Source organism: Danio rerio, chromosome 7, assembly GCF_049306965.1.
Source record: "Danio rerio strain Tuebingen ecotype United States chromosome 7, GRCz12tu, whole genome shotgun sequence".
NCBI lineage: Eukaryota > Metazoa > Chordata > Actinopteri > Cypriniformes > Danionidae > Danio > Danio rerio.
Window position 1 is genome coordinate 44,181,110 of NC_133182.1, and position 18,155 is coordinate 44,199,264.

Below are 18,155 nucleotides of genomic sequence, written 5' to 3' on the forward strand. Positions count from 1 at the left end.
GTTTTATGGATATATAATAGGCTTACGGCTATATGAAGAGAGAATTATGAGTATGGCGGGAAGTTTCGCGAGTCTCCGGATGCCCGCAAATGAGTGATGATTTCCCGGTAATCTTGTGTCTCCCTCCCGGTCCTCAAATAGGCATCGTCGCGCACCCTTCTCACCCCTCCCCACCGCATCTCTCCTCAGACACGTTGCGCGCGCGGACCCTGTCAATCACCACCAAACCACCACCTCTCCTGACAGCTTAGCGGGATGCTGCAAAATAAACCCTGACACTCTGACCAATGTGAGGAGAGTTTCCCCGCACGTGACTTGTTTTAGCTCTTTTGGACCGATTAGAAACTTTGCAGTGTGAAGGTGAACCGCACCAAGAGCAAAGAGCAACAATGTAACATTTGTAATCTCTGTTTCGGAACAACTGAATCGATTCACAGGTGTAAAAGCACCCTTACACTCCTCCATAAAACGTATAGCAGATGTGACTGTATGGGCTGCTTTTCGCTGTACGTCGTGACAAAAGGAATATTGAATGTTGCTCTGTGTCCATGATGATGGAACTTGCGGCCATTTGATAGACTTCCTCCTCACGCCTCATTTCTGTCATCTGTTAAGGTAAACAGGCTGTGTGCGCATCCGATACACTTATTTAATTATGTCTGATGCTATACTATATAGGCAGACTTATACACGCAGTTTTAAAACTTTTAGAACAACCGCAAAGCAAAACAGATGTATTTCCCACGTAAAAACGATCCAAAAGGCACATAGGTCTATGTATTTTTGCGTATTTATTTGTTCATAATACATAGCGTGGATTATATTATAATATACAGAGAGACTAACTCTTTGTCATGGACATTATTTCTAAAAAAAAGCTTGATAAGTTGTCTGTAGCAGGGTGGTGCTGACGTCACAGACGAGCGCCCCGAGGGCTCTGTAGTTCGTTTATAGCCTAATGTTAGCTTTTTAACTCTTGCGTTTGCATTTAAGATCCAAAAGTGCTCCAAGTTGTATTTTCGTGTGAGGATTATCAGGCTGGACAAAACGTGTAAGTGTAATGAACTGTGATTGAACACAGAGCTTATTATTTGCAATCTTCGAAAAGCCTATGGGAAAATCCTATAGGGATTTTCACGAGGGAACCAGTTTTATGCTAGCAGCCGATTAGCCTACAAAGTGACGTCATAGTTCCTCCACTCTATTCCTAAGAAAACTATTTTAATACAGTAATTTAACTATTTGTAATTTGTTACATTACACCACTGGTGTTGATGATTTGCCAAAAATAATATGACATTAGTTATAGAACATTCCCTTGTGTGTGTGTGTGTGTGTGTGTGTGTGTGTGTGTGTTTGTGTGTGTGTGGGAGAGAGAGAGAGAGAGAGAGAGAGAGAGAGAGAGAGAACATCTTTGTCTTCCACTTACACCATGTCATATTGCTCTCTGATGCTATGGTCCCTCACTCTTCCTTAATATATATTGGGAGCAGCAACAGCCTGACTGCTGTCTAATAGAGAAAGAGGGAGAGCTCAAATTAATGACTTTTGGGCTATTCCATTTAGCATCAACTGATCCTGTTCACATTTAATGCATTTTTAATGAACTGATCTTTCATGGTAAATCTAAAGCTAATTTCATAAGTTATAAATCCCACGTAGTGGTTAGCCAGTTCACAATTTTCCTTGATTACTCTTCGCAGATGGTCATGTTCTGCTGCTTGAGCTAAAAGGATCGCGCAAACCACTGTCTCTGAATGAAACCAAATGGTTGTTTACCATTTCACAGTGCAAAACAATCTGCACTCATTCCATGTCCGACAGATTATGATTAATGGTCATGTTATAAGATTTGATTTGTCACTGCAGGATATTGCTCGGTAATGGGAATTTCTGTTTTGACAATGCTGGACATTTGCTGAGATAACCGCCTCCAAGCAATCAGCATGAACAATTTGATTTTTTTTCTCTTTCTGTCACATAACAAAAAACACAAAAGCTCACATTTGACATTTAATTAGATTTAAACAAAAAATAAAACAAATTATCTTTTTTTTTCTTGGGCACAGATCATGTCAGGGTCTCCAACATGGCAGGTTGATGTCACAATCTCGCATTACCTTTGCCCAATAAGGCTTGTTTTGTTTGATAGCTTTGTAATTGAGTTTTGCTATTTGCGTGTAGTATGACTACACTACCTGACAAAAGTCTTGTTGTCGATCCCAGTTGTAAGAGCACCAAATAATAACTTGACTTCTAGTTGATTATTTTGAAAAGTGTCACAAAGTAGATTTTTTCCCATGAATTATCTGTTGAACTGCATCCCAATCATCACAGATACTGTAGAAGAACTATTGAAACCCATATGGACCCAAAATTCTCACAGAAATCAATCAAGTCTGGTGAAGGAAAAATCATGGTTTGGGGTTACATTTAGTATGGAGGCATGCGAGAGATTTTTAGAGATGATGGCAAAATAAACAGCCTGAGCTATCAAGACATTTGCGCTGCCCATTACATTACAAACCACAGGAGAGGGCAAATTGTTCCTTCCCATACTTTAGCCTCCACATTAAAGGCAAAGGCAAAAAAAAGTTCCAAAAGGCAAAGAAAGTCAAGGTGCTTCAGGATTGGCCAGCCCAGTCACCACTCATGAACATTATTGAGCATGTAAGATGGTAATGGTAGACGAAGGGCTCTATCATACACCCGGCGCAGTGTGGCGCAAGGCGCGGCGCAATAGTCTTTTGGTACTTTGAGCTTGGCGCAAGAGTCGTTTTGAGGCGTTGCGCTACGCTGTTTAAATAGCAAATGCATTACCGCTCATTTGTGCGCCCATAGGTGTTCTGGTCTAAAAAGGAAGGCGTTCTGAGGCGGACCGCTGGCACGTTGCTATTTTGAGAAACTATAATAGATTTTTCATTAGACCAAAACTAACCCGGTCTAAACTCCGGCGCAGAGAGCAATAGGCAAATATCTTTACATACGAAAAAGTTTAAATATTAAGGATATATATATATATATATATATATATATATATATATATATATATATATATATATATATATATATATATAGATAGGATATAATAAGAATAGATATAGAATATAAATATAAAGGATTAAAATATTACAAAACGTATTATCGTCTAGCCTACATAAATATGAAAAATCACTGCTTTTATGTCTTCAATTGGCTTTTGTACAATGTTATTATTATTAGCAGTATTATTTATTATATCCATATTTATATTTGTTTTCATCAAAAACAAGCTTAGATTTGCCCACCTTTCAGGTTTTAGACCATATGGGGCACAGCATGTGTTTTAGGATATAACTTAGGTTTGAGCACATTTTGTTATTATTATTCATTTTTTTGTTTGCTGGAAATTGGAACTGAATTTAGAAATAGTTTTGAAATGAATATTTGCGCTTAACAAACAAAAGTAATTATTTATAGACTAATTGATGTCTGTGCATAAAGGTTTCCCCATCCAACAGCGAATGTGAAAGTAGTTCCATTATCTCTCATTCTCACGCAGTAAATGTTCTGTTTAACAGTTTTCTGTTAAAAATACTGTTTAACTGTTTGCTTGTGAAATCCTCATTTTTTCCACTTAGACTTACTTTGCGTCCTGTAAATAGCGAATGCGTTCTTGGCTCTTCTGACTCTTAAAGGGAATGGGAGATGAGACTCTAATTGGTTTATTCTCAAAACACACCTATAACTCATTAAGAAAATAAATTCAACCCTTTTAGACCATGCGCCGCGGCGCAAGGCAGATTTCCCATCCTTAAATTAGCAAAAACGCGTTCTGACGCACCCTGAAAGTGTTTGCGCCCTGCGTCGCCCTCCGTCAAAATAGAGCCCGAAAGGGGGAGGCATTGAAGATGAATCCAAAGAATCTTGATGAACTCTGGGAATCCTGCAAGAATGCTTTCTTTGTCATCCTTGATGACTTTATTAATACGTTATTTGAGTCAATGCAAAGATGTATGGATGCAGAAGCTCATTGAAGTCATACACTATTTTTTCACTGCTCCTTAAATTTATATTTTATACTGTACATTATTTATATTAAGTGACAAGACTTTTGTCTAAGCAAAGTCAGACCTTACTGTCCTAATTAAAAATCAAGCCATGATCATATTTTATTTTGGTAAAATAAGCATAATCTAGAGGCATTTGCCTTTCTTATAAGTCACTTCTGATACCAAATGATCAACTAGAAGTCAAGTTATTATTTGCTGTTCCTAAAACTTGGATATGCGACAAGACTTTTGTCAAGTAGTTTACACTCTAACTCAAACTATTACTTTTAAGCTGAACATTTCTACTGAAATCAACTTAAACAATGCTTACAGAAAATTACATTTGATCAATTTGAATATTTTTAAATATGGACTTGTCACATGGACATATTTTCAAACATTTCCGGTCACACTCTATTTTCCTTTTGCAAATGCATTCATGACGGGAACATAGAGTACCTTACAGACAGGCGGTATTTATGAAGTCTCCATGCTGGAGATGATGCTAAGCAGCATTAGTGTACCCCAGGGATCTGTCCTGGCTCACTTCTTTTTACGGTCCACATGACAGATTTCCAGTACAACCCCACTAAAGTTCTCAGATGACTTAGAGAGTCACACATACAGAGAATGTGGACCACCAACAAGGTGCCAGAAACACACTCTTGCACCAGACTATAAGTGCAACATGCAGCAAGCAAGAAGGGGAAGCACAGTGGGCCACCAACACCAGTAAAATGAATAAATTCACTATGACTATGATTTTATATGTTTTAGTTTTATTATTATTTTAAGATTTAGATCTTGCTTTTAACAAATAATTAACTATGACACAATACGCATTGTTGTGCTTATTCATAGTTAATAATGTAGTAATTAAGTTTAGGTATTGGGAAAGACTATGAATGTAGAAAATAATTACTAATAATATGTACAGTGCTTTATAAGTACTAATAAACAGCCAATATGTTTAATCATAGACATGCTATAAACAACTAGTTAATAGAGAGATTTGATAATTCATTGGTACTGTGTTCATGATACTATATTTTTTTATTTATTTTTTTGCTAATTTCATATTGTGTTGTCTCATGCAGTTACAAGGTTACCATGCTAACTTATTAAATTGGAACATAGATATGTCATTCAAGCATCAAGATTTATTGGTTTACAAATCAGGCACTACGATAAAAGTGTTTGTGATGTACTAAAATGATTGTGCAAAGAGCTGCATATCTCTCTAGGCAGTTGTTAATCGCAGAATAAAGCCTGGCAGGCTTATTGGATGTTGTATAACCCTGAAGGGCTTTATTCTGTGACAACAACTGCCTGGATGTAATTTATCCCACTTATTACACAGCTACTTGCTAGAAATTGTAAAAATTATACATAGAAAATTTTGAGCAATAACGTTTATTTATTCATTCATTCAATTATTTTCTTTTCGGCTTGGTCCCTTTATTAATCTAGGGCCACCACAGCGGAATGAGCCGCCAACTTATCCAGCGCATGTTTTACACAGTGGATGCCTTTCCAGCTGCAACCCATCTCTGGGAAACATCCATACACACTCATTCACACTCATACACTATGGACAGTTTAGCCTAACCAATTCACCTGTACCGCATGTCTTTGGACTGTGGGGAAAACCAGAGCACCTGGTTGAAACCCACGCGAACACAGGGAGAACATGCAAACTTCGCACAGAAACGCCAACTGTCCCAGCCGCTAAGGCTCGAACCGGCGACTTTCTTGCTTTGAGGTGACAGCACTACCTACTGTGTCATAAAGTTGATCAATTATTTAATTGAAACAAATGCAAAGCCGCAAAAACTAAGATGGCTGAATGGAGCATTGTTACAGTCACCAGCGATTTAGCTGTATTGCGGATTGATGGAGAATTACAACTCTGCCACCAAATGGACTACAAATCACAGCATGCACCATGCACACACACCGGTTCCTAATCACGTCTGACTGCAAACACTCTCAGCCGAAGCTGCTCAAGGACTCATGACACAGACTATTTATCCACCACATTTGCTCACACACATTGCGTTTGTTTGTTGTGGTAGTTAAAACGAACATGAAACTTTATGTAGCATTTTTATTTTCTTGTCTAGCCATGTTCTTTGATCCTTGTGTTTTGTTATCTACTTCTATCCTTGTTCCTAGTTCATTTTACATTTCTCTGGTTTTGACTTCTAGGTTATCTGTAAGAACCCGATTGCTCTTGTGTTGACCGTTGCCTGCCTGACTAATGTTGAATAAATCTGCATTTGGATTCTCTCCTCTGTGAAAGCCTCTTTTAGTTACATGCATATGCTAACCCAGTGTGTCTCAAAGATTTTTCTGTCTTACATAAATAGGAAATGAGTGAAAATGACAAGTAATATAGGTATGGCTAGTGATAAGTATGCAGGAGATGCTTGCCGTTAAAAATTGTAATGTGTTGTCCAACTGGACCAAACATTTATTATACCATTAGCATATCACTAAAAAGACCAATGACAGTGAGGGCAAAAGTAGATCATCATCCAAGTAATGTCAGCCACTATGGTTCCATGTGATATTTTATTTACGTTGTCCTAGCATATATTATGCAGTCACAAGATGGTGCCACACATTTAAGAACATCGGTGTGACAGACACTTATAAATGTGGATGTAAACGTATTCATTGATGGTCAAGATGATGTGAAGTTCCTGTATGTGTCTGTGGTAGCCGTTGATATCTGGGAATAACGCACCTTGACATGTTGTGACTGACCAATCAGAATCAGGTATTGCAGAGAGATGTGTAATAAATACATAAAAGTAACTGACTTAAATGTATTTCAAACACTCATGTTTAGTTGAGTCTGGATTATAAACACACATTCTGACAACCCTGTGGGGACCTGTTTTCCTGTTTTGGGGTTTCGTCATTTATTAGTAAAACAGCTGAGAGGGACAAGGAAGAGGATCAACAATGTGACAAGGATGTGATGCAGGCTGAATTGCATATATTTGACCACAGTGGCTCTTTATGTGTCATGAGCACATGGACATGCTCTACACAATGTCCCTTACACACACACATGCACGCACACACACACACACACACACACACACACACACACACACACACACACATGTACGTGCGCACTATATTACATGCTACAACTACCATATAAAGTATATGGGTACATTATGGGAGTACATTTAATATATTTTTTACTTGTTGGACATTTAACAGTTAAACAGTGGTTTCACACCAAAGGACAACAAAACTTAATTATTTGACAGTGGTTACAAAAAAAGTTAATATGTGAAAAATTCTGAGACAAATACTTGAGAGGTGCACATTATGGGCTTCAATGGCAGCTTCTTTTATTGCCCAATTGAAATTTTGCCTATTGTGTCACACCAGAGGACATGGATTTCCTATGTTTATTTAGAAAAATACACATACAAAGTAAATTATTACAATTAATAGCCACTTGTAAAATAAGGTCTGAGGTATGTATTAATAATTTTAGTAAATAGGAATGTCACGATATGGGGGTGGATGGAGAGGAGGCGAGGACCCAAATGCAGAAAATGAAGGATTTATTAAGAAATAAAACAAAAACAAAACTCAAATCTCCCCATGTGGGGAAAAAACACAACATTACACTACACACTCAACTAGACTTGGCATGACACTACTTTAAAGCACTGTTGTAGAACAGATATCAAAGACCTCATTCAACAGAGCAAGGAAACATTTAACAACGGACCAGCACAGAACAGAGCACACTAAGAGAATAAATAGGAAAGACAAACCAATGAACAGACAGGCGGACAGGTGAAAATAATAATTACAAACAAAATAACAAGGTGGGTGGGACAAGACAATAGATGGGAGAGCGCATGACATAGAGGAGACAAGCCATGCGCTCACATAAAACAGGACAAGAACATGCAGCCAATGAGAGAACTCATTAACCGCATGTTCATGACAACAAACACAAAACTGAAGCACACGACAAAAGCACGTGACCACAATGTAAACACAGAGCCACGTGCTTTGACAACAGACGCAAGACACGAGCACACGATGAATGAAAACACTCACTGTGCGCTCACACACGCAGCGTGCATGCTTCATCCCAGCGCCGACCAAAACCGAAACCAACTAGACTGAGACGCTGGGAATGAAACACCACGCTGCAGACAGACGAAAACACAAACACGAGTACAAGAGCGCGCGCGCGTCCGAGGGACGCAGAGCCCGGGCGGACTCTGCGTACACTCACGACGCCGCGCGCACACACAGAGACAGAAACAGGACCAGACAGAACTAGTGTTCGAGCTCTGCCACCAAAACAAGAATTTACAAGACCAGAGTGGCAGAACCCTGACAAGGAATGCTTGAGTAATGTAGCATATAAAGCATCATGTTGCCATATGTTATGCTTATCTTACACTGTAAAAAATGCAGGGTTCCACATAATTCATTCATATTATCCCAACACAAAGCGATTAAGTTAGCTAACACTTTTAATTTATGTAGATTGAACATAAAAAAATTAAGTTGTCCCAATGAAATCTCAAGAATTGTGTTGTTTGAGCTCATTTTAAATAAGTTGTTTGAACAAGTAAAAAAAATACAGTGTACAGAGTGTACACTTCTGTAAATTCTGTAAAATTATATTGATGTAGTGAAATGGCATAACCAAGCTAAATCTGCATATACTACTGGATTTGAAGAATGGAATCATTCATTCATTCATTTTATTTTTGGCTTAGTCCCTTTATTAATCTGGGGTCACCACAGCGTAATGAACCGCCAACTTATTTGGCATATGTTTTATGCAGCGAATGCCCTTCCAGCTGCAACCCATCACTGGGAAACACCCATACACTCTCATCCACACATACACTATAGACAATTTAGCCTACCTGATTTACCTGTACCATATGTCTTTGGACTTGAAACCGGAGCACCCGGAGAAAACCCACATGAACACTGGGAGAACATGCAAACTTCACACAGAAATGCCAACTGACCCAGCCGGGGCTCGAACCAGCGACTTTCCTTCTCAACCCACTGTGCCAACGTGTCACCCAAGAATAGAATCATATCTGATTGGACGTAGATGCATTAATATTGTCAGGTGTAAATGGAAACATTTTGCAACTATTTTATGTTTTGTCAGTTTTGTCAAAAATGCACAATTTTGAAAAGGAGGTGTTGCACCAACCCCGCATCTAAACCCACTCGTCAGGGTCTGAGTTACTTCAATCAAGTCTGAGTAGACTAATTCTGAGTTAAGCGTGCACATCGCAACTATTAAAAGGCATTATCAATAGAGCGCAGAAATTACGAGTCACCATGGCAATGCATTGCATTTTTGTCTCCAGCTGAACTTCACGTGCTCATGCAAAGTTATAGCAAATCAAACCATATATTAAAAAAAAAAGAAACACCATTGCATCAGCGAAACAGAGACAGTTCAAGTTAATGTGTTAGATTACATTTTAAATATTTAAATATTTAAGTATGGTAATTAAATAAGTAATGTAATGTGTGATGTTTATTGACTTTTTACTTGAAAAGTGGGGGATTGGCTGTAATTTTGAAGTTATTTCAGATGTAATTAAAAAAGGCTACTGCATAGTTTCTACAACAAATTTGACAAAACAAGGATGCATATAACCTTAATGTTCTGTGGAAATGTTTAAGATTCAAACTTTTACACATTAATCAGTTTAAGACAACATTTCTAAATTGAGTTTTCAATAGTTTTTAGAGTGCATTTGTGTGTCTGTCTTTTTTATTGATCAAGAAGTAAAGGTTGATATGACATTTAGAATGTGAGCAGTACTAAAAATAGTTTTTAGAGCGAGTAATAATCCTATTAATCTAGTTACAGTACATGTCCCTGTCGAAGGACAGTGAATTTAAGCTAATTATTAATTTATTTGCAGGATTATCAAAGGTAAAACTTAAAACTGGTATTTAATCTAATTATAATTTTCCCAAAAAAAGGACAAGCCATTTTCGTAAGTTTGTTCTTTGTGTGACTGAAATGTAGTGTAAATCAAAGGCGGCCACAACAAGGCTCAAAAAATACAAAATTTATTAAATTAAAAATAATTAAGAGAGATGTGCGTGCTTTTGTACAGTTTTTTCATGACTGAAATGTAGGAAATGAATGACTAAGGCTAAGGCAAGAAATTCCGCTTCGTCTTTAAAAAAGGGGAGGACACTGACAGAAACTCAGATGACTTTCAGATAAACGACAGAGTTTAGCGAATAAAACCTGCTCCTGACCAGGTTAGGTTCACAGAGTAAGTTACTACGTTAAATGACTCTGAGTAAAAGTTACCTCTCTTTCAGAAACAGGCTTGACTACTCTGCATTCTCGAGTTTGACAAACCTGCCATTTTGAAACGGAAAATCCAGAGTTTTTCTTATTTCAGGGTTAACAAACTCTGAGTTTTCACTTTATCTCCTTTTTGAAACAGGGCTTAGGTGTAAAGAGGCCCTAAGGAACACCTATCTGCCACATCTGTGAGGTGGTATTATCTCAGAAAAGAGGTGTTTATTAACACATATAAAGACAAACGTTCAAACACTATTTGAGTGAAACAGGTATTTTGTGTACATAGAAAGCATTTTAGATCTTGAGTTAAAAACGGAAGCAAAAACTATAGTTGCTTTGTTGAGTGGAGGTGTTTACTTTTTCTCTGCCTCATTTTCTTTTGGTAACAGTTGTGTTTCCTTTGTATTTGAGGAGCTCCCATTCACATTTACTATATAAAATTTGTAATTATTTATTATTTTACTATTTCCCCCTTGTATATGATAAGCAGTCATTCATCTCTGCATTACATAATAAGCATTTTGTTTCTTAAATGATCACAAATTAAATGACTACTAAGCAGAAACCACACAAAGACTGTATCCAGTTTGCAAAATGCTTTTAAATACCTGTTAATATAATATGATGTTTGAATAAAGGGCAGAGACATGCAGTTTACTAGGTCAAATATCGTATTCAAATTAAGTGCTGCCTTGGCTTCTTCTTGGCGTCATGAAATTTTTAGTTTTAGCTATGATTTTTGTGTCAGGTAGCTCAATGGTAGCTCAATCACTCATGCTATAGAAGACAATTATTGATCTTTAATCAAAGAAGATCTAAAAAACGGACAATGCAACTGGGGCAACGATGAGAGACAGGATCCATTCCCAGGGCTTAAATTGTGTGTGACGTTTTTTTTTTTGTTTTTTTTTTTCTGATTATCAATAATTGCTGAAACATCTTCGATCAGGATTGTCAGCAATGTCAGGTATTATGTTGCTATTTCTTTGAACTTCAATGAGAAGTTCTTACTTTCCTCCCCAAGCATCTATTTTTATATGCTATAGATAGACAGTAGATCAATGGACAATGTATAAACTAATCAACTTGTCATTCGTCACTGAATGTGTTAAATGAATTCAGCTCCAGACATTACAGCCAACAGTGGGCAGCCCTGCAATGTTTGGACCCCGGGGCTTCAGCCCCTCCAAGCTCCTTATATTAATCTTATAATTATATTATATTTATATTAAGCCCTGCTGAGGAAATATTCTGTCTTTAGTCTGGGTTATTTCCCCTGTGATTCTAAGATAATTATTACAGGTTGTAGACAGAAGATGAGACGAGAGTGTTACCTGCCTGTGAGCACTGTCCCCCTCTCCTCTATAAAGCAATGAAAGCTCATTACTCAGATATGGGCTCTGAATCTGAAATGTGATGACCAGGTGAAGATTAAAGGGGTCTTGGAGACAGAAAAAATTGTTACATATACATAGTAACATATACTTATCCTGGGTGTTTTATGCAGCGGATGCCTTTGAAAACACCCATACATTCTTGCATGCACAGACATACACTATGGCCAATTTAGTTTTTTTTCAATTCACCTATACCACAAGTCTTTGGACATTCTTTCTTTCTTTCTTTCTTTCTTTCTTTCTTTCTCTCTATCAAATATCTGATTGATCTTTATTTTGTGTTTTCTATTGGATTCAATTCAGGTGATTGGTTGAGCCGTTCTACAGCTTGAGTTTCTTTCTCTGAAAGCATTTAAGAGTTTCCTTGGCTGTTTTATATCATTGTCCTGCTGAAATGTCCAGCCTGATTTCATCTTCATCATCCGGTTAATGCAGATGTTGGACTGAAGCTTCTCATATAAATTTACAATGACAAAGAGCAAGGGTTGATGAATAATTTCTGAGAAATTTCAGCTGCTGTCTGGGCTGTCACTGTCTTTTTACACCTCCCTTTTTTCATGTGTTCAATACTTTTGCCATAACTTAACTTGTAATCTAATTTGTTTTGTTTACCTTGCATATATGGATTTTTTTTATTTGTTACCAACATCTGGTAAAAATCTTAAGTCAAGGGCACCTTTAGAATATGTTTTCTGGGAAAAATGGTGACATGTTCAATACTTATTTCCTCCACTGTATATAAACACTACACTACACACACACACACACACACACACACACACACACACACACACACACACACACACACACACACACACACACACACACACACACACACACACACACACACACACACACACACACACACACAGAGTGGTGTGAAATTGCCCCTTGAAATGAAGATTTTTATTATTAAAGGGAAATAAAATCCAAAACTACATATGAAAAAGTGTGAAAGTTTTTCCAACGGGATACAGAATTTCTGATGAAAACAGCAAGGTTTATTGATTGAAATATTACAGCAATCTAAGTGCAAAAACATTCATCTGGCATTAATAACCAAGCTTACATTTCAAGTAGCTGGTAATTTTAGTTTTCACAGTCGATTGTGCACAAAACTAGCTTGTTTTAAGTAAACTTGTTGTTGCCAGGGACCTTTTTTTCTTTAAATAGAGTGTGAACTTTCCTAATTTAAATGGACATTTTTAATTTGCCTCTCCAGTCAGCTTCATTTAAATGATGGATTGCTTTGTATGTATATAATTGAACTTTTGATAAGGAAATAGCAGACAAGGTATCAAAATAGTTGGGGAAAAAAACAGCTTGTGTTGCTGCTTCATTAATCAGAGTGGAAAGGTTCTGCACCCAGATGGAAAGCAAGGGCTGGCAATCAGACGAAAGGCCCAAATGAAAGGGCCGAGGCAACCTCTTCCTCTTCTTGCTATAACACTCTAATGAACACTGAGGGAAAATCTTTTCTGTGTCTTTCTCTTCTGCCCAGCCAACCTGTTGCCTGACAATCAAAATGAATTCCCCAGTCCACTGAAAATTAAAGCATCACCATTAATCCCACTTAATACTAGATGTATATTACTATTAGATATTTATGTAAATAGCAAATTAGTTATTAGTTAGAATGTAATTATTGTGTTTATGTTGGGCTGCAAAACATTGTAGCTTTTTGATTTATTTACAGCACTCTTGTTGCACATCACATAATAATAATGGTAAATTTTGCACATCCTATAACCTAACAACAAACTCTAATCCTACATTCTAAAAAATGCTAAGCGGTTACTGTAATTTTTCACAGTAAATTACATACATTTTCAGAATTTTATTGTGAAATTAAGGCAGGCAACAGGATTACAGCAAATTACTGTAAAAAGCTTTTTTTTTTTTTTTTTTTTGCACGTTAGTTATAGGAATTCCAACACTCTGTTTTAATCCGCATAGAAATTAATACACAAACTTTTATGCTAGTACAGACATTTTTTTATATTTAAAAATATTTTTTTCAGTATTGTTGTTATTATGATCTACCTTACAGTAATTTACTGTGAATTTACATAGTACCTTACAGTGAAAGTAATTCAATTATTAGCCAGTTATATACTGAAAACTTAAGGTCCAATATTTTACAGTGTACATAATATTTTAATAGATATTTTTCATGATACTAGTATTCAGTTTAAAGTAAAATGTGAAGGCTTAATTCTGCAAAGTAGGCAAGTCATTGTATAACAGTGATGCAGTAGACAATCAAAAATATATATTGAATATAAAGGCTAATTATATAGACATTTTAATTATTTCTTTTTTAAATTAAAACTGATTTTATTGTAGCCAAAATAAAACAAATAAAACACTCATCTGAAGAAAAGAAATATTATAGGAAATACTGTGAATATTTATATGCTCTGCTAATCACTGTTTAGGAAATATTTAAAAAAAAAAAATTCACATGAGGGTGAATAAGTGTGACTTCAACTGTATGTGTATGGCATTATATACTAAGATTTGCTATTGTTATCTTCAAGACTACAACAATGCAGCTTATTTGTTTTATTAAGCTGCCATTTGGAAACTATAGGATTAGAATTTAGCTCTTGACAAGTGGCAGCAGAATAAAAAAGGGAACAGCATGTATTGAGCACACCTTCTTACAGTTAGAGAAACCAATTAAATCGGCTGTGGACTCATTCATTGACATGTGCTCTGTTGTCTGTCACTTGATTAAAGGGTTTTGTTATAGCAGAAGACTCCTTTCCGTAAAATAATGGTTACATCTCTTGGAGAGTACACTGGCATTTTTTGACAGTATTCAGCCTTCTTTTTCTTCTTTTTTTAAGAAACTTAACAAGTTGAGCACCACATCGAGCAAGATTTCTCAGAGTCGAAAGCAAATTAAGATTTCTCTGACATGTACGTTTTCCTGTCTTCATGTTTTATGACTGGTATATCAGACCACGAACATCAAATCCCAACCACACAAATAAACTAATAGAATTTATTATGTTTATAATGAAGTTATGTTGTCAGGGTGAAAAAAAATATATAATAATGAAATAACCCAAACTACTTAATTCTTGGGTTTAAACAAATGACAGCTTCCCACTCATAGCAGGTTATCATCACATGTCTGTTCTGGGTCTTCTGGGTTCATCTGAGCCCACTTGAAGTTGATTGCATCTCAATGCTTGAGCAGAGGGAAGCACTCGAACTCTGTGTGAACCAAAAGATTCTGAGAGAAAGAACTTGAATTTGGAACAATTTTAGGAAACTTGGATAAGCACGGTTGGCAGCAAATGACACCCTTTTATAAAGCAAACTCTTTTAGTAATTTAACAATAGAAAAAAGAAGATTTGTGTAAGCACTTTGAGAACTCTTTATGAAATGGCAGCATTTACATTCAATGCTTCATTATGTGCATGTCCTACTTTCTGTCTGTGTCTGTGCACAGGCAAATGTGTCCATTTTATGCATGTAAAATATGTATGGTTGGTACTTTTGAGAGCTATCCATTTAAATTCTGGCACAAGAGCATCTCTTGAGCATTTTAACCCCTTTACCTTCAGCCCCACATTTTATTTATTTATATTTTTTGTTGGTGGTGGGGCTACAGATAAGAAAATCAAATGTATGTTCAATTCAGATCATTGTAAATCTTGTGATTACCTGTAGATCTTAGCTCAGTCTCATTTGAAAGAATCAAAAACTCATTCTGAAAATGTAGCCCTAAATACATTTCTGGAGATTGCAAATGATGTAACTGGAGGAACATACACTATGACTGCATTTTGTCTTTAAAACTAACTATACGGGGCGGTATGGTTCTGTTCCTTTTCGCGCTTACCAGCTGACCTCTAATCTCCATGTGGATGGCTTTTCCACTGTTTTACCAGTTTGACCAGTAGCTTGTCGTGGAAGAACAGTTCCAGAAAGCAGGTAAGACAAAAACAAAAGCTATAAAATCTGAAAATGTTGTAAAAATCAGGCTGCCATGAGGGCTTTTTTTATGGATTGCTTTTCAAAACACTGTCAGTTAGATTTTGGGAAGAGGAGAGTCAGTCGACAGCAGCCTGGTGGATTTACACAAGAAGGGCATGCATGAATGGAACTTGCAAGAGAAATTTGAGATCTCAAAAAGTGTACACAGCAGCCTATGGTAGATTTGTGAAAAAAAAAAAATAATAAAATGCTTCTGGGACATATTTGGTGCATTTAGTAGGGGTGCATAATCAGAAAGATGGGTTGGAAAGAATATACTTTACAGATTGTTGCTGCCGTGGAAGAAGGTTTAAACAGTTAAATAAAACACAATTTATATACATTTACATAGATGAAAAAAATTAAACATGATAAACACCTATTTAATTAAATAAGAAAAGAAAGAAAAAAATTATGAGCATCAAGTGATGCCCTCTACATTTTTACTATATGATATTTGGACAATATTTTACACAAAAGTAATAATAAGTGAGAAGTCAAGAATGAAGTTGAAGGATTTGGATTTCTGCTTTCCAATACCTCTCATCATGGACCAACGTTTATCTTTTTCATCATCCTGTTTCTCAGTATTTAACTGTGAATTGATTTTAATTAATGAATAAGTTAACACATTGCTTAATATAAGAATGTTCAGTGCATTTGCCTGTCTCTTTATAACTATTTTCAGAAGCCACCAATCTAGGTCAGAGGTCACGAAGACCTTGAGTGGAACTGAGGGCTGAAGACTGGAAGCAACTGTTTCTATTGTTATTTCGACAAGTTAATACTGTCTAAAATGTCTAAAGGGATTTTGCTATTTTTACGGTTAATTCCTTTAAAGTGATTCTACTTTTTATTCAAGATAGACTTTGTGTAGTAAGGAATTATAACTGCTTGAATGTAGATTATACCGGTTTTTAACCAGTTTTGATGAAGACGGCTGAGGGTACACTCAGCCTTGGATAAGAAACAGATTATACTTTGTGTGTGTGTGTGTGTGTTTTGTTTGATTGTTGATCCATTTTACAGGTTTGTAGTCAGCTCTAATCAGTCTAAAGGATGTCTGACGTTTATGTTGAGATATTGTTCAGAATTGTACGCACGAACCCCACGTGGAAATGTTCCTAGTCTATCTGTGTTTTAACCAATCAGGTTAGAACACCTATATGTATGACGCAGTTAATGATGTTATGTGAAAGTATAATTGTTATTGATTGGTGATTGTAAGCAGAGCGGACTAGGAACTCATTGCGAGTGTTGAAGCTGGCTTCTGCTGATGTAACTGCAAACTATCTTCAGTAAACCTGATTTATTTATTTATTTAAATCTCTGACTCCGGCTCTTCTTTATCTACCAGACTGGTCAATCTTTGGGTCAGTCTCTAAACTATCCCTACAAAGAATTCACATAATTACATTAAAACTGTAATGTGAAACATTTATTAAAAACTTTGTTGATCCATTAAACAAATTGTTGACAGTGTTGATCTAATGGACCATGTACAGAAATCAAACAAGCTACTATACAAATATCAACTACCTTAGCAGTAATTTGAACAAACTTGATCCAAATAAGGGAAAATATATAAATAAATAGTGTTAATGCATTTGAAATGAAGGGTTGGGGATGATTACAAAAGATGCTAACCATTCAAGAATATGTCCCAAAAATGTCACTTTTCCAAATTTGCCACACTGCAATATTAATGAATCAATAATCAGGTGCAAACGGCAGCAAATGGGGGAAAACAAATCTACAGCAAACAGCAGTCTGCTTGGGGCAGACTCGAGGCATTTCCTAGAAAGATTCATATTACAAATCAACCACAGTGACAAAAGGAATGAAACTGCATTAAATTGATAAATATTTCAACACCGCAACAGCCAGTCACTGCTCCATGGGAATCCCAGGATGTCCAGTAGGAGTCCAGTAATAGTCTGTATGTGACAACAAAAAGACATAACCACAACATTTAAAAATATTTATTTTTTTGTTATTTTTTTTACTAATATATATATATATATATATATATATATATATATATATATATATATATATATATATATATATATATATATATATATATATATATATATATCAGGGCTCGAAATTGCGACCATTTTGACACATTTTATGCACCCGAAATTTTATCTATGCGACCTTAAAATATATTTGGGAGCATTTCTGCGAGTGCTTAAAATTGTTGTGTGCCACCAGTTTTTACTGCAAAATGTTCACCACATGCGCGGATTCGGGAGACATTCACGCAGAATGCATCTCAAAGCTCTTTGTCAGCACTTGAAACGTGAAACGCAGCGCTCAGGAATGGTTGAAAACAGTTGTCATTTCAACTTGCTGCAGTAAACAAGCCAAGTCAGTATTGC

General features: G+C 36.2%; 1 long non-coding RNA gene across 8 annotated transcripts in view; it reads right to left on the minus strand.

The window, feature by feature from the left end:
- The window catches only part of LOC108190697 (uncharacterized), a 135,382-nt gene that overhangs the window by 34,228 nt on the left and 82,999 nt on the right, over positions 1-18,155 (minus strand). Inside the window, exon 3 of one of the 8 annotated variants that reach the window (XR_012382576.1) lies at positions 17,198-17,708. The exons of the other annotated variants lie outside the window; for them this stretch is intronic. This is a non-coding gene — a long non-coding RNA (uncharacterized lncRNA). Of the gene's footprint in view, positions 1-17,197; positions 17,709-18,155 lie in introns of those variants that run through there. 8 annotated transcript variants of the gene reach the window in all.